The sequence below is a fragment of the Zootoca vivipara genome, chromosome 2 (genome assembly GCF_963506605.1).
Source record: "Zootoca vivipara chromosome 2, rZooViv1.1, whole genome shotgun sequence".
Lineage (NCBI taxonomy): Eukaryota > Metazoa > Chordata > Lepidosauria > Squamata > Lacertidae > Zootoca > Zootoca vivipara.
The window spans coordinates 33,231,375-33,254,725 of record NC_083277.1 but is presented as its reverse complement, the minus strand read 5'-3'; the positions used below and the strand labels follow the sequence as shown (position 1 = coordinate 33,254,725).

Below are 23,351 nucleotides of genomic sequence, written 5' to 3'. Positions count from 1 at the left end.
GTCATTCTGCTGCAAGTCAGGGTGGGCAACACTGAGCTGGATGACCCAATGATATGGCTAGTCATAAAGAGGGGGTAGGGAACTCATGCCCGCTATTCAATCCCCACATACATCTTCATCTGCAATGCACAGCTAGAGCAGGACGAAGGCAGACCAGTTTGCGTTACAGGTGGGAACAGGTATTTATTTACCTAGCAGTAAATTCCATTGAAGTCAGTGGGGCTTACTTCTGAGTTAGGGATCAGTGTAAATGTCTCTCTCTTAGTTTCCCATTTTTCCAGTCTTTTACGTTCTGTTCTCCACATTTCTGCATCAGTTTGCATTTAAAAAACAAAAGAAAACAAAGCCCTCAACAAAATTAATCAGTATTTCAGTATGGTTTTTTTTCCTAGCATACACACCTGTATGCAATTTTGCCTATATACACACTTTTGTCAAGCAATTTCCCCTAATATAATGCAGTTTTATATGTTATTTTCACTAATATATGCATTTTTATGAACACTTTATTACAGCATATTCCTTTTTTTGCACACATTACTTGGCTGGAGTACTGCAGTGCAAAATTCAAAGAAGTACAAATTCCAAAGGCTGGCTGTGTTTCAGTTCTCAGGTTGTTTCAGAAAGCGCAGTTCAGGTATACTTGTGTTTAAATTCAAACTGAATCTAATTTCTTCCCTCGTCCCTAGAGCAGGATATCTAATCTGTTTTAGGTCATCGAATCTGACCTCTGGAAAGTGTTGTGTCTGTAGCTGTGTCATTTTAGAACCTGGCTTCTTTTACAGTCCTGTGCAAGAACTAATATTGCTAATGCTGCTCAGTGGCTGGGTACTTGGAAATCAAAATGGAGAGGCCTTTTAATAGTCCTTACTTTATGCTGCTGCTGATCGACCATGTGATGGCTAAATCCCTTTCTTCCCAAGCTAAAGTGGCCTCGTATGAGAAAAGTGACTTAAAAGATTTGCTCTGGTGCCTTTCCTAAAACAGGAATGTTAGTTCTAGCCACAGACTCCGGTGGCCCCTTTGACAGATTTATCATTCATCTTCAAAAGCTACTCCCATGTGTGTGATCTCACCAGGCAGCGGAGAAGTGAGGGTGTTTATCATTTTAAAAGATTTAATGAGCAGGAGTGAAAAGCGTTCAGCTTTGCTAACAAATAATTTCATTTACGGGCTGCACCGGTGGTGGCAAACAATCCGGATTTTAAAACCATAATTGACTTTCTATTATAAGCTTCTTGCTAATACACACACAGAGATGTGTACCCACACTGCACTTGCACTACCTTCAACTTACATGAGAGTCGTTGCTTTTCAAAGGCTGAATTGCTGCCTCGCTCGCATTGGTTTTTAATGGCAATGAAGTTCCGTTTTTGCCTTTGGAAATTTCTCCCCGAGGAGCAGGAGGCTGGCGTTGTAATCCTCAGACCGCCTATTCCAGTGTTTCACTGATACAAACAAACTCCATTTGTTCCAGGAAGTTTGAACTCACAGAGAATGCAGACCTTCTGTGTAAACATACAATGGATCAAGCTGCATGTTAGCCAAGTGTGTAAAGGTTACAGGCAGCTTCACCCCTCAACACACACAATCCGTGTTTGCACAGAAACTCTCCAGACAAATCCTTGCACCCAAACCTAGCACAAGAGGGAAAAAATCACTGAGAGAGTATGAAGCCGAGTCAGGGGAACCTGCTGACCACCAGATGTTGATGGACCATGCTACCCACCAACCCTGACCTTTGGCCATGCTGGCTCAGGTGGTGGGAGTCAAACAACATCTGGAGGGCAACAGGTTCTCCATCTCTGGTTTAAAGTATCCCCCTCTGGTGCAGACTGAAGAATCATGCTGGCCCTGTGATAGCTCAGTCAGTAGAGCATGAGACTCTTAATCTCAGGGTCATAAATTCAAGCTCCACATTGGCCAAAATATTCCTGCATTGCAGGAGGTTGGACTAGATCATCCTCGCCTCATGGTCCTTTCCAACTCTACAATTCTATGTTTCCATGCCACCTACCACATCCCAGCATAGGCTATGCATGGATTTCAAGCAAACATTCCAGCGTACCAATGGATACTGCCTCTGTGTCTATGTGTAAATATATCCTAAGATTTCTGAGACCCTTTTATTCATTGTGTCAAGCCCACAAACTTTAATCAGTCAATTAACTTGCCATTTGATGCTATGTGAATTTACTTAAGCCAAAGTCCCCTGAGTCTGATGGTTGCTCTTAATAAGCAACCTGAATCTTTAATTACAACTTTAAATTTTAATATCTGCGACTGATAACAATAAAAGACTCTGAGATTTGGAAGTCATAAAGGGACTCTCACTGCACAGGCTGAGTAGTTATGTTGGTCCCTTCTTTCCTGCACCAAAAGTGATTAAGTTGAAGATTACTTTTTCTTCTTCTTCCACATGGTTACCTTCCAGAATAAAAGCACCAAGGCTTCCTTAGAAAAAGTCTAGATAACACTGAAGCAGATGGTGCTCAGTTGAAGCCAATGTCAGCGCATCTTTTGTATCTTCCGCTGTACTGCTGGCTGCAAAAAAATATTTTAATTCATTGTGATATGTTACTATATGATCTATACCAGGCATCCCCAAACTGCGGCTCTCCAGTGTTTTGGCCTACAACTCCCATGATCCCTAGCTAACAGGACCAGTGGTCAGGGAAGATGGGAATTGTAGTCCAAAACATCTGGAGGGCCGAAGTTTGGGGATGTCTGATCTATACTCCCAAAATTAATTAAATGTTATCATTTTAGTACCTTATTCTGTCTATTTGGTTTGTATCTTGGAGGTCCACTTTCCTTCCTTCCTTCTCTCTAGTTTGGTTTTTTACCCTCCCTTCACTACAAGATCCGAGGGCATGTTTCAGCAGTTTTAAAACAGAATATTAAAATTTGTTATAAATCAATCAATAAATCCTAAAAGTAACATATCTGAAATCTCAAAAATTCCAGGGTAAAGTGATATGTATGTAGCATGTAATGGAAGATATATCATGATGCTGCCAGGGGCACTTCTGTGACAATTATTCCTACTTTAACCTAAATTGCTGTTCCATCTCTCTCTGTTGATATATTCATAACAGATATCAAACCATCTCTCATGCTTCCTGTTTCCAAGTTTCACAGGGATATCTCTTGGTTTAATCCACACTCATATGTTCTGCATTCTTATAATAATTCTAGTTGTTTGAATCAAGGCTCTTGGGAAGCCATAGTCCTTTTTATGATCTTGTGAGACCTGATGTCTTTATTGTAGAAACCTCTTCCTGATTCAGCAAAGGATCTCTGCATGGTTAATCTGGAGATGTATAAATGCATCACAAGCAAATCAGAATGAATCCTCAGTGAAGACCAGACATGAAATGAACTTTTCCAAGCCTTCTTGGAAGCAAAGCCCTGTTCAAATCACCATGAACCAAACTTTCCCCAATTTTATGTTCAGCTGAAACCAATACCAATCCTACTAGACATTCTCGCAACATTTTGGAGGCCTGAGGGCAGTGCAAACTTAACATCTGCATAAGCTCTGTGAAAGCAAATCAGGATGAATGCGCAAGAAAAGGAAGTCTGGGGGAGCCCTTATACTTAAGTCACCTTAATGGGCTTGTAAAAGAAAGCTGTAATACTGTATATGTTAATACATGAAATGCATGATGGCTAGTAATAACTTAATTTACAGACGGCTCCCAAGGAAAATTATGGGTTCTTTGAAAGTAGTCTTTGGCAAATAGGTGTCCTCTTTCATATGGTTATGCCACTTTAAGAGACAGGGAAAGAGTATGAAAATTCTGCAAGTGTCAATAAAATCATTTAATGCTACAGTAGCTATTAGGAGTCTCATTAAAATGCAATTTGGTGACAAACCAAGATATGTAATGCTACAGTGACATCATCAAAGGAGCGCAAATCCAGATAAAGTCAGGTTTCTAAATTTGATTTCTGTGCTTTGAAATAAATCTTCAGAGCCTCAATTACTTTATCTGTTTTAAAGCAATTACAATCAGCTTCCATCATTTTCCTTTTTACACATTTAAATTGAGTTATTAATTCTTCATTTAAATGTTAGGATAAGAGGCTTTACCAACTTACTCCTCCTTCCTCTTGCTTCAGTATTATTTTTTTAAGAAAAAGAATCAAAACGATCTATAAAAGCAGTACTTGCCTTCTCTTTTAAGCAGGTTTTTTAGGTGGGTGTATAATCAAGCTCAGCAGTTGGGAGACAGATTAACAGATTCCTAGTGGTCATTACTGCAAGGAAATTTAATCTGGAGAGTTCATTTAAAATTTTGTCTACATGACATTATCCTGGGGTTTTTTGGGGTTTTTTAAAAAGAAAGTAGGAAGACAACTTGATATATCAGTTTCTAATTTCCCTTGAACCTGAGGGCAGTGCAAACATAGCCCACATCTCCTATTTAATTGAAAAATTGATTTCTATAGATCATGGACGTTTAGTCAACATGTTCAGAATTTGCTTCCATTCCCAGTAGCTTCTTCTTGGAATAATGCTGCTCATTTGAGTATCTTAAAAGGACAGGCAACTGAATAAATTTATCCCATCTCAGTACTGCAACTGTCCTGACCCTCCTCCTGGGTCAAATCAGGATTTACCCCTTACATGAAGGCACTCTACATCTATAAGCATGAGAACCCATTTACATGGCTTCCATATGTGTGGTCTGTGCACATGGGAGACAAGGGGGGTGAGGTTATGCAGGGCAACCCCCTCACACGTTCAGGTGAAAGGGCGAGGAAGATTGTGTATACATCCCTATCATGTATGAGATGAAACAGGTAAGGAAAGGCACATTTATTGCATGAAGGATCTTTTCATTACTTTTTACTATTCCCCTGGACTGGCTGAAGGTAGAGGAGTGGTGGGAGGCATCAGTTGGGGAACCTCCAAGGGAAGAAGGCTCAGAGCACGGGAATAGTGGTGGTGGGATGATGATGAGTGGTGGGAGGGAGAAGAGGGAGCAGACTGGGAGGAGGAGCTGCCGGAAGCTGAAGATGTAACAGGGTTTAGTGAGCAGGAAGACTCTGTGGAAGGGAGCAGTCCAGAATCAGAGGTAGAAGTGGAAGCTAGAGAGGAGGAGTCCAGGAGACAGAGAGGAGGCAGATTCCTGAAGAATCCATCGGGTGCATCCCAAGAGAATGAAAGCTGCCCCTGCTACAAGGCAGTGCAGTTGAAAACTGGACGTCCCACCCATGCACTCTGGTAATAATAATAATAATAGTTCACCCTGCACCCGCTGGCTCTGCCCAGAGGTAAATGAGCAATGCATGTGTATGGCCTTGCTGTGGAATTAATTGGTCGCCATATTCGGGAGGAATTTGCCTACACACAATTTGGACCAGTCTGGGAATTTTGCCTTCCTCATAGCAATGGTCACAGTTTTTGGTGGAAAAGGCATTGGGTTGGATCCTTAGTCTATGCTTGCACGGGGATGAGTCCCCCAACCTCTGATCCAGGACCAAATGCAGGCTACCCCAGTAAAGGAGTCCAGGGGTTGGGTTCTGTCTGAAAGCCCAGATGGGGGCAAGGGGCCATAGAACACCCCAGGTGGCAACCTGACAGCATCGCCCTATAAACCGGTGTCATGGGGCGGATCCTTTACCCTAGGATGAACCCTGATGGAGTATCAGCCTGCAATAAAACGGTGTCTTGTCTTTCTTTGCTGCTCCTGCTGCACCTATGCCTCCCCGCTGGCCTCTGGCCTGCTGTCCATGGGCCCACAAACAACTTTAAGTTAGGGCCAGTAATTCATGTTTCGGTGAGAACAGGAACAACCATAGGAGCATTGGTTTCTGGGCAAAGTTGGATAATTTATGAAAGATGTTACTTTACTTTTCAGCACTTTAGATGGCTATGTCTAACTAATCAGTATATTTAAGGTCAAAAGGGTCCTTCAGACAGCTTGGCTGCCCGTCTATAGCAAGAAACAAGGAAGGGGCTATATTTGCTTCCACCATTTAGACACTCTAGCACCTTTGACATTGTGCACCTGCTGTCTTGTATGCTCTTGCTCCCTGCTTGTGGCACGCTACCATTTGGATGGCATAGATTAATCTAAGGCAGGTAGTGGGAAGCGATGTGTGGCAGACAGGGCAAGGGTGTGAGGTACATAACCTTCAGTCTCCTTGCAGTTTCTTTGTTGCTTTTGCCTGTTCAATATTTAACTAAATGATATCATGAAAATGAAAGGAAAATTGCAGACAAGAGATACCGCCTTGCATATGTATGCGTGTTACTCAACAAGAGATAACAAAGGGGAGAAGAGTGGCGGGAAACCCTGACAAATTATATTCATTTTCATGGTGCTTTGTTGAGCAACAGGAAAAAAAATTACCATGAGAATAATTAGGGATTTCCAGCTGCGCGTTCTGGAATGGCACACATGATAAATGGTAAAATTTCAAACACTCTTGAGAGCCAGCAAGGCAGGAAATGGAAGGCACAAGTCCCAGAACTGGATGCTGAAAGTCAAGGCTGGCTCATAGCTTTTCAGTGGGCCCTCGGAAGACTCCCCAGCAGGGACGTTTTGCCACAGAGACTGAAAGCAATTGGAGTGGCAGAGCTCTGGGTGGCCTCTAGATAGCTTTCTTCCACATCACCCCACCCCTGAACCTTTTGCTGTTGGTACTTATGGTGCAAAGTACAGCACCGATATGAGGGCTGCACAAGAGGACAGCGCCCATAGATGACAGAGAGAAGAGATGAAAGGGAAGCACAGAACATCAGGCTCAACAAATTATACCTTGTCCCTTTATAGTTATCTTTTTGGGGAAAGACTGTAGTTCAGTGGCAGAACATCTGTTTCACATGGTCCTAGGTTCAATCCTTGGCATTCCCTGATAGGTCTAGGAATGTTCATTCCAAAATCTTGGAGAGCTTCTGTCAGTCACTGAAGGGATGACAATGAACTAGATGGACCAATGGTCTGACTCAGGGCTTATCTACACATACCCTTTGCCCCGCTCTTTTCAGACAAAGGTCTGCACTTCAATGCTCCATGTCCGAGCATTTTGGTTGTTGTTTTTTCTGCCCTGAGCTTTCCCTGCAAAAACCCACTCTTTAAAACTGAATCAAAGCAAACGTCAATTTGGGTTTTCCATGGATTGGTGTTTGCTCCAATTGAGCTTTAAAGAATGGGTTTTCACAGGGGAAATTCCAGAGCAAGAAAAGGGGGACACTCAGATACAGAGCTTTTAAAATCATAGAGCATGCCTGGAAAGAGCAGAGGAAAGATAAGTGTGGATAAGCCCTCAGTATAAGGGCTTATCCTAAGTTTCTATACAAATATATATATAACCTCTTGCAGGATTTATTTCTTGGAAAGGAGCTGTGTGAAACCTCACAGGAAACAGGCTTTGGTGCCAGAAGAGATAAAAATAATAATAATCATACACTAAAACTGAAAGACTTATCAAGGAATAGATACAAATAGATGAAGATCTAAGTCTCTGTCATTGCTTTTGAAGGAAAAATACCCCTGAGGTATCTCAGGCACTGCATTCTGTGTGACATTTAATCTGCTTCTTTAAAAAGAAAGAAAGAAAGAAAACAAAACCCACAAACAAATAGAATTTGTAGCATGCAAACTAAATGAAACACTCTTTCAGTTGGGGAGGGGGAAGAGTTTGCAGGTGCGAGCAAGCATGAAATGAAATTCTACTAATGAGTTTCCATTTAGGAGCTAAATACATAATCAAATCATTTTTTTACCTGATGCACAGAAGCGAGAAAATCAATTTATTCATCATAAGTGTTACTTTGTGTATTGATGTTCTCTGTGTGTCTAAAACCGGCTACACTGAGTGAACACTTCGGGTTTCAGTTATGCTTATACGCTGTGATTATTCCTGGAGATATATATATATATATCAGCATATATCTATATGCTGATATATGTTGCTTTCTAAATAAATACACTAAATTCCCAAAGCTTAGTTGTTGGAGGTATCGATGATGTCCTACTTCCAATGCTCCTGGGTCTTTTCTGTAAATACAACAATAATGTAGCTTGCCCTATTAGAGATCATTTCTGCCCCGCATTGAACATATCAATAACTGGGTGCTGGCATCATACCTCTGTTACATGTCCCCAAGCACAGCATTTTTGGCAAGCAATATGTGACAATAAAAGATATAACTGTGTGTGACATCCCCATGACACCAAAAAGAATTCTCTTATGCGATTTAAAATGGTATGTGAAGAAGTGTGCATGCACACGAAAGCTCATACCAAAATAAAAACTTAGTTGGTCTTTAAGGTGCTACTGAAGGAATTTTTTTTTATTTTGCTTCGACTCAGACCAACACGGCTACCTAAAATGATTTTATTTTTTTAGTGGAAAGGATTTGGAATTTCTCAATCTTTTTGTAAGCTACTGGCAGATTGATATGTTGGACGCTCTCACATGCGTGCTGATCATAGAATCATAGAATTTTATAGTTGGAAGGTAACATGAGTGTCATCTAGTCCAACCCCCTGCATTACAGGAATCTCAACTAAAGCATCCATGACAGATGGCCATCTAACCTCTGCTTAAAAACCTCCAAGGAAGGAGAATCCACAATCTCCCAGGGGAGTCTGTTCCACTGCTGAACAGCTGTTACTGTCAGAAAGCTCTTTCAGATGTTTAGTTGGAATCTCCTTTCTTTTAACTTGAATCCATTGGTTCGAATCCTACCTACCACAGTCATATATTCCTGTTTTGCACAGCATCCGCATGATGTCATCCTCATCAAAACACTCTTCAGTATCGTATGCCCCGTTCATCTGATTTACTATTGCCATGGAAAATCCAGTGTTAAAAAACAACTTTTTAAAAACTCTAACAAACAAGTCAACAAACAAGTCAAAACGGTAATGTCTTGGGTCTCACTGGACTAAGGACTCGCACTCAGAGAGTACGGTTTCTGCCAGAATCTTTAATGCTCAGATCGGCATGATACATAGACAAAGGAAGGATCAAAGGTGGAACAGGAACTACTCATGTTGACCTAACTTTGTTGACCTAACAAGCAACACGCTTGCTTGCGTCCTTTTATTTAGGAGTGAGGCGGGCACAACTTCAGTGTGGCGGACAGGCAAGTTAACAGGAACTCCTTCTGGAGGGTTTGACCTTAGCCATCTGTTCATATGCTGGTGTCTCCATGACCTAGGCATGGAGGAGGCAAGAGTGGCTGCTTTGAACCAGACTGAGTACCCAACTACTCTTGGGAGAATGGACTGGGTGGGCTCAGCTGGAGGGATGGAAGGGTTGCTGAGATCAGAGATGGAGCTGGCACAGACGTTTGGGTGCAACAGGTGCAGCAAAGTCTATGCTTTGGATGTAGAAGTTTGCAGGTTCAGTGTCTGGTTTCTCTACTAAAATGTTCTCTGGTAGTGGAAATTGGAAATACGTCTGCCTGAAACTATGGTGCTCCAGTGATAGCTGGAGCAGAAAGCTGGAGTTGGCCACCTTCTGGGTAAGGTGGGTAGTAGTCATCCTAGCCATGCCTATTCAATCCTATATGTGTCTACCTAGAAGTAAATTCTATTGAGGCCAGTGGAACCAGGTAATCCTAGGATCACAAGCAGGTAAGTGGAAGTTTTCTTGTTGGTATTTCTTTTATGTACTCTTGCTGGAATATTGCTTTAAGTGTCAAAAATTTGACAGAGAATTTATTTTTGAAGGGTTGCACAAGGGGTTTTACACTGCTGCCAGAAAAGGGAGAAAACATTAAAATTGATTTATTGATTTATTGATTTGTTTTGCAGAAATATTCATATGTGAATTGATGCAGATTTAATAGCTTAATGAACTGATAAATCAATTCATTAATTTATGGATATAGTGCTAAAACCCATACTACAGACTGATTTAGGGATTTCTTTGACTGGGTGACGTCCTCCCAAAGGTTAAAATTGTCTAGCACTGGCTTCTACTGATAGGTTTTCCATAGGACTATGATAAGCCTCTGCCCCCCGCCCCAAAATCCTGTACTGTGATCTGATGGGGTAGGAACCTAAACCCCTTTTACGCCCTCTTCAAACATATTCTTACGATACTCTCTCTGGCTAGAACGTGCAGGTATTTTAGGCTAGGATACAAGAAAGTATCTTGAAACTGATAGTGGGTATGACAACTATTATGTAGCTCATTGAGATGGGAAGAAGTGATTTAGTGCTGCGTAGGTCTTTGTCATAGGTGATGAATGCATCTAGTCATGAAGGGCAAAGAAAATGAGAGAAATTCAGAGGCTACAAGAAGAAAGGCACTTCTTGGGAAAGATGACACAGACGGCAAGCAGGTTGCAGAAAGCTTTTCATTCACCAAAAAATGAAGGGAACTTAGGGTCCATTTTTACCAATGTGGAGAGTGTTGCTTTTTTATTAATAGACCTATGGGGAGGCAGACACGGGTGGCACTGTGGGTTAAACCACAGAGCCTAGGGTTTGCCGATCAGAAGGTTGGCAGTTCAAATCCCCACAGCAGGGTGAGCTCCCGTTGCTCGGTCCCAGCTCCTGCCAACCTAGCAGTTCGAAAGCACCTCAAAGTGCAAGTAGATAAATAGGTACCGCTACAGTGGGAAGGTAAACGGAATTTCTGTGTGTTGCTCTGGTTCGCCAGAAGCGGTTTAGTCATGCTGGCCACATGACCTGGAAGCTGTACGCCGGCTCCCTCAGCCAACAACGCAAGATGAGCGCCGCAACCCCAGAGTCGTTGGCGACTGGACCTGTGATGAATGTCCCCCTCTCTATTACTAAAATGCGACACAGGAATCCAGAGGTGAAGCCACCCACCCTCTTCTCCCGCCTCCTCCCTTTATTCTTGTGGGTTTATAAGTAAAGAGACTCTCCTTCCAGCTCGCATGGCCTGGTATAAAATAAAATAAAAACTCTAGGCTGTTTGATAGAATAACCTCCTGCCACTGTAAAGGGTCTCACTCGGCTTGATTCCCCCTACTGCAAAAGTTTGCCCTTTCCAAGCTGGCAACTTGTTGACACCCCAGGTTATCTTTCTATTTTTTAAAAAAGCATTTTATTAGATTTTCCAATTAAAGCACATATAAAACATTAAACAAAACAAACAAACATTAAAAAAACAATACAACACATACATCAATCTTTTTAACAATTCTCTCCAAATCTCTCATTCTCAATGCTCTGCCGAGCTTGACTTCCCTCCCTCCCCTCATTTGGTTTTCTATTCAGATCTTATCTCGCAGTTCCTTTATACCTCTCGTTTAAGATCAATTCGTAGGATTTATTTCAGTCCTGCAAGTGTCTTTAGACTTCTACAGTTCTTTTCCATATAGTCCACAAATTTACTCCAGTCTCTTTGGAACCTTGCTTCCCCCTGGTTCCGGATCCTTCTAGTTAGTCTTGCTAGTTCCGCATAGTCTATCATTTTTGTCTGCCACACTTCAATCGTCGGTAAATCCCGAGTTTTCAATTTTTGGGCTAACAATGTCCTAGCCGCAGTTGTCGCATACAAAAATAGTTTATTGTCCTCCTTTGTGATTTCTTGTCCTATAATTCCTAACAAAAATGCTTCTGGTTTTTTGGGGAAAGTGTACTTAAAAACCTTTTTCAGTTCATTATATATCATTTCCCAAAATTCTTTAACTTTTTCGCATTTCCACCACATATGATAAAAATTCCCTTCCTTCTCATTACATTTCCAGCACATTCTATTGCTCATTCTATACATTTTAGCTAATTTCACTGGGGTTAAATACCATCTATACATCATCTTCCAGACATTCTCTTTCAGGGCGGTACATGCAGTAAATTTCAATGTTTGATTCCATAATTTCAACCACGCATCATATTCAATATTATGCCCCAAATCTTTTGCCCATTTTATCATCACCTCCTTTGTCAATTCATCTTTAGTATACCATTCTAACAACAAATTATACATTTTAGACAACAATTTTGTTCTGCCTTCCAGCAATTCTATTTGAAATTTAGACCTTTTTTCCTCAAAGCCTATTTTTTTGTCCTTTGAAAATATGTCATTTACCTGGTGGTATTGCAACCAACTAGTCAAAGAATCTTTGATTTCCTCATAAGATTTCAATTTCCAGCCATGTTCAGATTTTCTTAATATTTCCTCATAAGTTGGCCTTCTCCCTTCCATATTAATCTTTTTCACTGTCAGTACCTCCACTGGTGAAATCCACCACGGGGTCTTAGTCTCTAACAGCAATTTATTTATTTCCCATACCTCAAACAAAGACCTTCTTATCACCTGATTTGTAAAACCTTTATGAACTTTTTTCTTATCATACCAAAGATATGAGTGCCAACCAAATCTGTTGTCGTAGCCTTCCAAATCTAATAAGTCTGTATTTCCCAGTGTTATCCAATCTTTTAGCCAGCAGAGACAGGACGCCTCATAATATAATCTCAAGTCCGGCATGGAGAGTCCACCTCTCTCTTTTCTGTCCACCAAAATTTTATATTTTATTCTTGGTTTCTTCCCCTGCCAGACGAATCTCTGCAAAACTTTTTGCCATTCTTTGAATTGTCCTGTCCCCTTTATTATAGGAATCATTCCAGGTTATCTTTCTAAGCCTCCTCAGTGTTACTCTAAGACACAAACTTTCACCTCTTTTCCTGAGGTACGTTTTGTCCTTTTATGTGTTACCACTTCTGTGAGTCCTGATACCTTGCTGGAAAAATAATGACAATACTTCTTGGCGCAAAAGAGAAGAATTTTATTAACCTTAGAACATAGTTGTTTATTTAACGTTTCATGTATTTATAAGCTACGTTTTGGTTGTAGATAATCTCTGTCAAACATTTAACATCGAGCCTTCCTAAACTTCATCTAGATCACCACTATCCTGGCCTCTCAACTTTCTTCTTCACACCTACCCACTCCCACTCCCTCTCCTCAACTGACAAAACCGCTGCTCCCTCCTTTTAAACTGGGAACAGTCCCGCCCCCACCAGAATGTTATGTCAGTCAGGCTGGAGGTGGATTAACTCTTTCCCAGCCAGGTAGGAATAAATATTTCAAAACTGTGTCAATCCGTTACAGGTTGGGGGTCCCTCGGGTTACAGGCACTTCAGGTTACTCCACTAACAAGGAAGTGGTTGCTCCAGGTTAAGAACTTTGTCCTGGGATAAGAACAGAAATCGCGCGCCAGCAGCCATTAGCGAAAGCACACCTCTGGTTAAGAACCGTTTCAGGTTAAGAACGGACCTCTGGAACGAATTAAGTTCTTAACCCGAGGTACCACTGTATATGTGTGTGTGTGTGTGTGTAAAATACATTAACTGATCTTCAGGAAAAAAAACCTTTCATTACGGGCAGCGTGCCTGCCATCCTCTGGAAAATTGCAAGTGAAATGGCCATGAATATGATCATACTGATGAAATATAGCTTCATAGAAAAATGTTTCAGCAATATTATCTTTGTCAAGGGAGGTCACACAGAATATGCATTCTGGATGTGTTCTCAGCATGATTTACTTTGATATTGGCATCATAAGACAATATAAATGTGGGAAAATTCAATGCACTTTATTTCATCATAAAAATGTCAAGCGTGCAGCTCTATAAATCACAGTTTTATATTAGCTGCTGCCTAGTTTGGCCCTAATTCTATTTTAATAATGATTTTTTTTGTCTATGAAAGTCTAATTTTTCAGATTTTGTTTTGTCCATTGGAATATGTCTTTGGAGGAAAAATATTCTGTGTCAGCATTCGATGAATATACTTGAGTCCACTTATTTTGCAAGGCCTGCCTTTGATAAACTGTTGGTGCAATTTGCTTTTTCACCGAATCCTCCTTGCGATTATAGCCAGATCAGATTTCATTCCCTTCCATAAAATGGTTGGATGAATCAAAAGCATGAATCAATCCCAGCAGCAGTTAAGATTTTCAGTGTTCCTTCTGTTGCCATTTAAACTTTCGCTGCCTTTTTAATCCACAGCATTCACTTGAAGCATTTTAAATGACAGTTCCAAACTTCTGAGTTACATGCTTTCTGGCCCAGGAGCACTATGGTACTTTTGCCTTCCCTCAGAGAGTAATATGGCAAACGGGAGTATTTACTATCAATCCTGCACCTACTTAGGCGGCTTACCTCCTATGGGCTTCAGCTGTGTACAGAAAAGGGACTGTAGCTCAGTGGCAGAGGAGATGCCTTGCATGCAGAAGGTCAAAGGTTCAATTCAGATCAACAAGATCAGGTAGCAAGTGTTGTGAAAGACTTCTGCTTGGCACCTGGAAGGGTTAAGCTTTAGCCTATTGCCGGCCAGAACAGACAATTCTGGGCTAGATGGACACATGGTCTTACACTGGCAGCTTCTGATGTTTAAGAGGGCTACCTTAGAAAACATCCAACTTTCCAAAGCGCTTGGTAATATACCACGCTGTGGAACGTGCACTCGGTCCATTCACCAATTAACTATCTACCTTGCCCCAGTCAATCCTTTATAAATACGCCATGTGCACTTACTGGATTATAGACCTGCTCCATTTGCACAGCAGATGTGACTCCAAATTTACCTCAAACTTAAACTTGCTGAATAAAGAGCTTAACCTGCCAATAAAGGAGCAGGAGTCTCTCATTAGTATTTTATCGTACTCCCTGTTTTTCTTTGCCTGAAGAGGGAGATAAACTGCAATTCTCAGCAAAGGGAGAGTAATTGGGTGAAGCTTTAATAGATGGACCATGTTTTTCCTTGGGGATTTCATTGATCAATTTAGCAGGGACGGTTTTTCCTTGTCATCCCAAATGGGCTGAAATTAATTAAAACAGACTACTTGGATTGAAGCCTATTTCTAGCTACTGAAGCCCCATTGGGGTTAATGGAATGAAGTTGACTTAATAATACACACATAAAGAACTTCAAAGCTGAAAAAAAATTTGCGTACCTTTTTTAGCTGTCGTCTTCACAACAAGCCTATAGAGTAGGTTAGTACTATCACCCCCATATTGCAGATAGGAATCTGAAAGAACAGTGACCACCTAGTGGGTCCATGGAAGATTCAGCCAAAGATTATATAAATTAGAGTTCAGGATTACAGTTGTTAGGTTACTAGCACTAATACACTGCTGGTGAAACAACAGCAGCAGCAGCAGCAGCAGCAGCAACAACAACAACAACAACAACAACAACAATTTATTATTTATACAACAACAACAACAACAATTTATTATTTATACAACAACAACAACAACAACAACAACAACAATTTATTATTTATACCCCGCCCATCTGGTTGGGTTTCCCCAGCCACTCTGGGCGGCTTCCAACAGAAAAATGAAATAAAACAATCTATTAAACATTAAAAGCCTCCCTAAACAGGGCTGCCTTCAGTTGTCTTCTAAAAATCTGGTAGCTGTTTTTCTCTTTGACATCTGATGGGAGGGCGTTCCACAGGGCGGGCGCCACCACCGAGAAGCCCCTAGACTTCATTCCATTAACCCCAATGGGGCTTCAGTTGTCTCGATCTGTGTCCAAAAGGTAGCTTCAAACGCAGACTGACTTTAAACTCTCTCTCTAACACACACACATTTGCCACCCAATTGTCTGTATTTTAAAAATTGCTTTTCATGTAAATTTATTGAAGGGGTGAAGAAAGAAAAAATGATCCATGTTGGCAAATTGGGGAGGGGCATTTTTTTGTTGCCTGCTGTTTGACCCCCAAATCATTCTCTGACAGCTCTGGGGACGTCATCACTTTTCATGGATCAGTGATATTTTCGGGGGGTGGCAGCAATGAGTTGCATTTCCAGCAAACCTTATTTTGTGAAGTTCTGCCATATTCCTATTACAATATCTACAGCCATTTATAGGCTGATGGGAGGGAGATTGGTTACGTTCTGCATTATAGTTTTGTTTTTAAAATGAAAATGCTAGAATCACATCTCTCCATCTCCCATGGGCTGAAATAGTACTTCTCAAGTTTGGGCAAAGCAATAGTTTCAGCCAAGTTCAATAATGCCCCACGTCATGCACTGCTAGTTCAATTTTAACTATAAACCGGAAAAGCACTAACTGGTACTAAGGGAAGGAGACAGAGACCATATTTTGTATGGATTGTGATTACTGAATTGTTTCCCATAAAAGTGCAATCGTATACTGAACATCTGTTGGTTAAGGGGACAGAGAAATTGGTGGAAGCCCCACCCACTCCTAATCTATTGAAACGTTGGCCTCGATTGACATGATTACTAGAAGTAGCAATGGGATCTAAATGAAAGTAGCATTTGCTCACTTTAATAAAGGCCACCACAAAATTAATACTCGCCAGGAAAGGGGAGTGAACGGTATATGGTAGGGCTGCCATACGTCTGGTATTTCCCAGGCACAGCTGGGATTCACCCATCCAAAATGATGTCAGGGCAGAATTTTCAGAAATCAGTTAAAATGTCTGGGAAAACCGGAGCACATGGCAGCCCGTACCAAATTTGCTTTTTTGGGCAAATTTCCTTTAAAAATAGCTGGAAAACTTTCACAATCCTCCCCCCCAAAAAGTCAATGTTTGTGTCTGCATTTTCATTTTTTGAAATATGGCAACCCTAGTATATGGTCTTCAAACCTGACACTTGCTCGATAGTAAACTACTGATCTTAGGCTTGGCTTGATATGGATAGATACTGACATGCAAAGCCCTAACAACGTGGGTCCCAAAAATCTGAAATATAGCCTCCTTCCATATGAAATGTTCAGTTTTGTTCCTGTTAGGAGTACCACCACCCTGTGTGGATCAAGGGTGTGTGGGGTGTGTGGGGCCTTCTCAGTAATGGCCCCCAGGTTGTGGAATGCACTCTCCTCCAAGGCATATCTTGTGCCGCCATTGTATACTGTTGATATTGACAAGTTAAGATTCACCTCTTAACCCACACCTTTGGGTAAGGTGAGTGGAAGTTTCTCCTCTTGCTAGATTGCTGTTTTGTTGCTCTGACGGTTTTGTCAGTTCCAAAATCTTTTAATGGTTTTAATGGAAGCTGAATTTTGTTTTAAGCTATGATATTTAATGTAACCCACCCCGGTACCATCCCATGAAGAGTGGGTGTCACAGTGGCGCTGGTGGCTACTCTAGAGTAACGACTCCTCACAGCTCTGCATTTTTATCCTTTTATTTAGTGCAGTCTATTTACAGTGCTGAAACAGTGCTATGTACATGTTGTCAGTCGGGTGCAGAACCTCCGAATGGAGATTCCCGCGTTTTCCTCCAGCAAAGTAGCCTGGGGATACTAAATCTCCGCCCACGTCGCTTCCTGCGCAATTCCGGGGTCGCTGGGATCGGTCTCCTTCCCGCGGTTTCCCTGCTTCCCCCTTCCTTTCCCAAGCGTCGCCTTGGCTCGGCTACCTTGCCCGAGCCCTGGCTCCTACTTCCTGATTCCCCACTAGAAACATCCCCCTCCCCGCTCCCACTTGCACTGGGCAAAGAGCTCGTGTTTAAGATGGGAGGGGGCTGTCTATAGCTTCTGTCCCTCACAGTGGGCTATAAGTAAAACAAACAAATATTGTTAAGCGAAACCATCTTTAAAACTTACCTCCATTATTGCAACATCTCCATCTGCTTGTGAGCCATAGGAATTGTACACAGTCATTGTCTACTGAGATGGAAAACAGGGGGAAATGTCTCACAATTTAATTCTGAAGACATATACGTGCAATTCAAGGCCGTTCTGTCATTAGGTTTTTATGTTGAACTTAGACATGTTATTTCTGCCAAGATGAATGACTTACCTCAGCAAATTGTAAGGTATAAAAAGTATAGAAAAAGCTGCAAATTGAAAAGAGAATTGACTGGGAAAATAACATCATTTGCACTTTGGGGTGCCATGAGAAATGGGGTAATAAGCACACGTCTGTCAGACAGAGCGAAATTCCACTTAACCTATTCATTCACCTTTTTAAAAAAGAGATATTACCTTTCAATGAGGAAAGAGACTCAATATGAACCTGTGATAAATAACCAATATGGTACTTTCATTTGATTTACAGATGTGAGAAATTCATATAAAATTTTTAGTGCCCCTTGTGGGAGGAAACCCTACATATTTTGATTAGAACACAGACACATAGGAAGGGGAAAATAAAACTGATGATTATTCTTACATCTTTCTAGCTGCTTTCCGGGAACTACATCTTTTGTACTATCAAATGCTGCCTTGGTTGAAATTTATGGCAGATTACATTTCAAAATAGGGTATTATCCAGGCAAAATAAAGCACCTACATCAAATTAACGTTAACTATACCTGTTCTCTTTCTCATCTTCCTCTTTTTAATCAAAATTTTATGAATACTATTAATAGGGTGTGTTGGATATTAGAGAAGGGGTAGTACCTATCATGGAGGACATGTCACGCTCCTTCTAGGGTATTCTGTCTACCTTTGAGTCTCCACTCTGCACTCAGCTCTCACCTGTGGCTCCTATAAGCTGTCAGCATGTAACAGCAGCCACACCCTGGCTGGACAAACAGGTGAGGGTAGCCATTGGGTCTCAAACCCAACAGTGTGGGTTTCAGTGTGCTCAAGCCAATGTGGCTCTTGCTATATTCACCTTGGATGGAGAGACAATGTGTTTGTGTGTTGTGGATGTTTTTTCAACTATTGCACTCTAGGTTATCATTAGGGGAAAAAACTGAAGCTATGAAATAGATTGCAACTGCAGAGTCGTCCGCGACTGGACCTAACGGTCAGGGGTCCCTTGACCTTTTTACCTTATTGTATATTTTCCAGACTAGATTTCTTGTGTTCCTTTGGCTTAGCTTTAAACCTAGGCAATAGCAAGGGTTTATAAGAAAGTCCCATTTTGCGCACATTCAAATAACGTGCAAATGTACATGCCTTTTTTCGGAACTGGAAGAGGTGTGATGGGGGTGGAATGGGGCGGATTTATAACACTCTGCCAACATGTGTGATGGCCCGGAACATAACTCCCGGGCCAAACAGGGTTGCCTGTATTTGAATGCATTTAAAAGAATTAAAAGTACCGTAGGTGTTTGGGAAAGGCATTCAAGAGCTGCAGTCTCTGCTTGTCTCTTGAATAAAGTTGAAAACCACAGCAGAAACTTTTAAAAAAATCAGGATGGCTGATGTAGGAAAAAGCGGATTGAGAGCAATTTGGAAGTGGGGTATATTAAATTAGGGACCTTTATATGTCCTAACCCTGCTTTAAGCATTTTGAAACCTTGTTTTACTATATGCAAGACTTTGTCTTGCTTCTTAATTGTTCCCTAAAATGTCATTAAAAAGCTAAAAAATGTGTCTGTGACAGGGTTCATTCTGCTGAAAATGCAGACATCCGACACAGCAGAGGTTTACCCCTGATCGCCTCAGAGCTACAGGGACAGTGCAACTATTTGTCAGGGGTGTGCGCGCGCACACACATAAACACAAACTCTTAACACATCCTTTTCCAAATGCTTCTGTTTGAAATGCTTATGGCACAACCCTCCTCTGAATAAAGATGGCAGTGATTCAACGTCTCCGCAAATGAAATGAAGAAGCATGGGCACCACCTGGTGGCTAAATGTTTGGGTGCAATCCCTTTATAGTTTTAAATTTCGCAAAGATATAGGGAGCAATTCCGTGCACTTTAAAGCTAGGGTAAAGCACCAGATCCACACCCCAGATCCAAGCTCCGTTCAGCCGCAGGACTACTGCTGGCTGGCCAGCCTATGCCTAACAGAGGGAGAACAAGTCTTTTAAAGTGTTTTGAGTTACACCACCCTCTTGCTGACTTAACTTTCAGTGAGTTGCCAGGTCACATGACCAAGCTGATCCAGCCTAAATCGCATCCCTGGCACGTCCCTTGAACACCACTTTTTCAGTGCTTACACTGGTTCATGATCCGCTGGGTTCAGTTTAGCTGGCTGGGTTCTGGATCAGCTGGGATTTGGGAGATATTCTGCTTTACCTCCAACCACCGCATTGTATCCATATTCCATTTCCATATTCTCAAATTCTGAAGCCAGCTTCTACTATAAATGTGTATCGTTCCATTAAAATAAATTTCAGATTATTTCTTTAAAATTCACCACCAGTCTCTTTTGTGAGTTGTTCTCATGTGGGGATACAAAATACAACTAGGTGATTTATTTTCTGCATTGATCATACCGCACCTTTCAATCCAGTAAAATAAATGAATCCCAAGGTGGCTTACATTAAAACACATTCATAAAAACAGTAAAACGTGATAAAAAATATAAACATCAATAAAACAGGAAAATTTGTTGTGGTTTAAAAAACCTACGCCTGCAATTGTATGCATACTTTGGAGTAAGATCCATTGAATACACTGGGACTTTCTTTCGGGTAAACATAGGATTGCTCCACATATTTCCATTGTCGTTTTTTTCTGCAAACTTATCCCACTATTTTGCCACTAACAGCAATTCCCTCGGTGACCTCAGTGATTGGGCAGGGATATAAGGCATCAAGCGGTCTCTTTTCCAGGAAATAAAATATTATTGGAAGACCAGACAATGCAAAATAGGCAGCTAAGAGCAGAGTGCGAAGGGCATAAAGTTGTAACTATCAGCTTTAACAGCGTTTTAGTTCCCTGTGCAATAAAAAAAAAATCTGCATTATGACCTGATCACGTTTTATGATACATCCATCTCATTTATGCAGAACAGCTGCCTCTGCTAGGTGAGTAGCTGACAGACTTCTGATGGACCCTGCCACCTAGTGTTTAGCAATAGGAACAGTAGACTTGTTGAATTTGCCAAGAACTGAAATCTGAAATCTTCCCACCTTGTCACCAAACACTTGTTCAGTAAGAAGGTGGGAATATGCAAAAGAGGCTCTGCCTGTCCTCTATCAGGTGGCGAAGTTCATCCAAGAGAGCTACAATCTGAAGTATTACTGATTTGTTCCCCAGGCACCTGTCTTTTGAAAACAGGAGGTTCACTGGTCATTCTTGCAACCTCTACTGGCACCAGAGTTTCCCTTGAAACCTGCTAAACAAATAAGGGATCAGAGAGACAGAAACAAGGGATTAGATGCATTACAAAAGCACATCTGAACCACATCTGTGGCATATCCCAAGCAGCAAAGGACAGTAACTCCTAGGCCTGCTACTCTGTTGGTTTTTTTCTTCATAGTTTTGCATATGCTTTGTATGAAGCTTAATAGAAATGCATAATATGTGAAGGCCAGGTTCTCATGATAACATAGTGGGCATCATTTCAAGATGAAGCACTCCTAGTTCCTGTAGTTCACATTTTCCACATGGCTTCTTTGATTACTTTTTATTTTTATTTTCTTATATTACAATACAACAAGAAACAGTATTAAAACAAAGCCCACCCTCCCACCCTTTCTGAAAATGTAATATCAGATTACAGTCATACCTCGGGTTACAGACGCTTCAGGTCGTGTGTTTTCGGGTTGCGCACCGTGCCGAACCCGGAAGTATCGGAATGGGTTACTTCCAGGTTTTGGCACTTGTGCATGCGCAGAAGCACTAAATCACACTTTGCGCATGTACAGAAGAGCTGAAACGCAACCCGCGTGTGCGCAGACATGGCGCTGCGGGTTGCGAGCGTGCCTCCCGCATGGATCACGTTTGCAACCCGAGTGTCCACTGTACTTAAGAGCTTACATCCCTTGTCATATTCCAATTGTGCGGCAGATACAGCTACCAAAGGTAATCATAACAGGCAAAAACTTTAATAATGTGGAGGAGATCCCACATTCTCTTCTTCTGCACAGTACATTATAAATACAGTCACCATCACTGTATCTTGTTGTAGCAAATTGTTGAGTTACGTGTTGCATAAATAAGTATTTGTTTTCTGAAGCTGTAAGTCATTTATGGTATAGCATCAGCAGCATCAGCATCAAATCTTTATTATGGTCATAGACCAGCATAAGTAGGGTGGGGGGACAATCATTTACAATCTGTAAAACGTTTTGGAAAGCTAAAAAGTATTAAAACTGGAGGTATATCTAAAGGAGTATAATAAGCTAAAATAAGGGTTAGGGGCATTAAACGTATGTGGAAGAGCATAAAAGGTTAGTATATAAAAGACTACAACTATCAATTCAGAGAGCATGCTGATGTGGGTGTTCATTAAATCTAGTTTGTGGCACAGGTCATCATCCGACGAATTTTGAAAGCTGCTGTGCAGAATCTGGCAACATTGTATGTTGCAGCAGGGTTGGTATCTGAAAGCAGCAGGGAGGTATAGAATTGTCCTGTGTTGCCCTGGGTACTTATGCAGTGATGGTAAGATGAGGCTAGTACAAATGTCTCTATAGTATAGCCCCTGGAGAACCACATGCTCTATTGTTTCTATTTGTCTAGAGCAGGCATCCCCAAACTGCGGCCCTCCAGATGTTTTGGCCTACAACTCCCATGATCCCTAGCTAACAGGACCAGAGGTCAGGGGTGATGGGAACTGTAGTCTCAAAACACCTGGAGGGCCAAGTTTGCCTATGCCTGGTCCAGAGTCATAGGGGCATTGTCTCTCTGAGTAAGCAATCTTCCTCGTCATTTATACGTCCCATGGCCAAAATAAAATATTGAAAGCTGCTTTAGAAGACAGTTTCATTTCTAAAAGAAAGGGAACAAATCCTTTTGGTAACTTGCTTTTTATCTCCAACAGGAAGAAAGGTAACCTATTTTGTTAAACCTAGAAAGTTTAACAAAAGGAAAGTACTCTGAAGGAAAAGAAAAGCATGGAAAGGCAATTTTCCGAAAATAATTGTAGTCTTCTATATCACCTTTGGTTATTTTCCTGTTGTTTTTAATGGAGAAAGACAGAAGCGCGACAGATAAAAAAACCTTCTAATGGTTCATTAACACCACTGGCCTTCCTGTCTTCAAAGCTACAAGTCATACATAATTTCAAAAATTCTAGCATCCAGTGTGCTAATATAAGAAGCTATTTAAGCTGTATTATTTCAGCTATCTTCAGCTGGTATTTAAACATAGATCATTCAGTAACTCAAGCTGTGATAAAAGTCTCTTGGTGATTAAAGAGGAAAATCATTTGCAGAAGTATTTGGGTTAGAATTAAAAACTGTAAATGTAAGAAGCTTTCATTTTCTAAAGTTTGATTGTATTGAATTCTGCTCGAGCCATCTACTCACTCAAACAGAATATTTGATATTGCAGACTTTACTGGATCACCATGTCTTCCAACTAAGCTTCCTGCCCACAAAGACAAAAGTTGACTTACTTGATTCAATGTCATTGTTTTCACAAATATCAGAAGCTGTGGTCATTTTGCTCCTTCTCAGTCATTCTGCTGCAGCACTGGGCCGTGGTTTGGCTTAGTGTGTCATACAAACACAGGCTCCTGGTTTAATTATGTCCAGATTAACCACAACGTTTGTATTTCTGTTTACAGC

General features: G+C 41.2%; 1 protein-coding gene and 1 long non-coding RNA gene across 2 annotated transcripts in view; one reads left to right on the top strand and one right to left on the bottom strand.

The window, feature by feature from the left end:
- LOC132591621 (uncharacterized) overlaps nt 1-1,478 on the bottom strand; it is a 49,583-nt gene extending 48,105 nt beyond the window's left edge. The window contains exon 1 of the long non-coding RNA XR_009557059.1: nt 1,298-1,478. This is a non-coding gene — a long non-coding RNA (uncharacterized LOC132591621). The remainder of the gene's footprint in view (nt 1-1,297) is intronic.
- Nucleotides 1,479-9,114: 7,636 nt separating this feature from the next.
- CRBN (cereblon) overlaps nt 9,115-23,351 on the top strand; it is a 47,446-nt gene continuing 33,209 nt past the window's right edge. The window contains exon 1 of the mRNA XM_035106602.2: nt 9,115-9,602. The gene's annotated coding sequence lies outside the window, so the exon portion shown is untranslated. The remainder of the gene's footprint in view (nt 9,603-23,351) is intronic.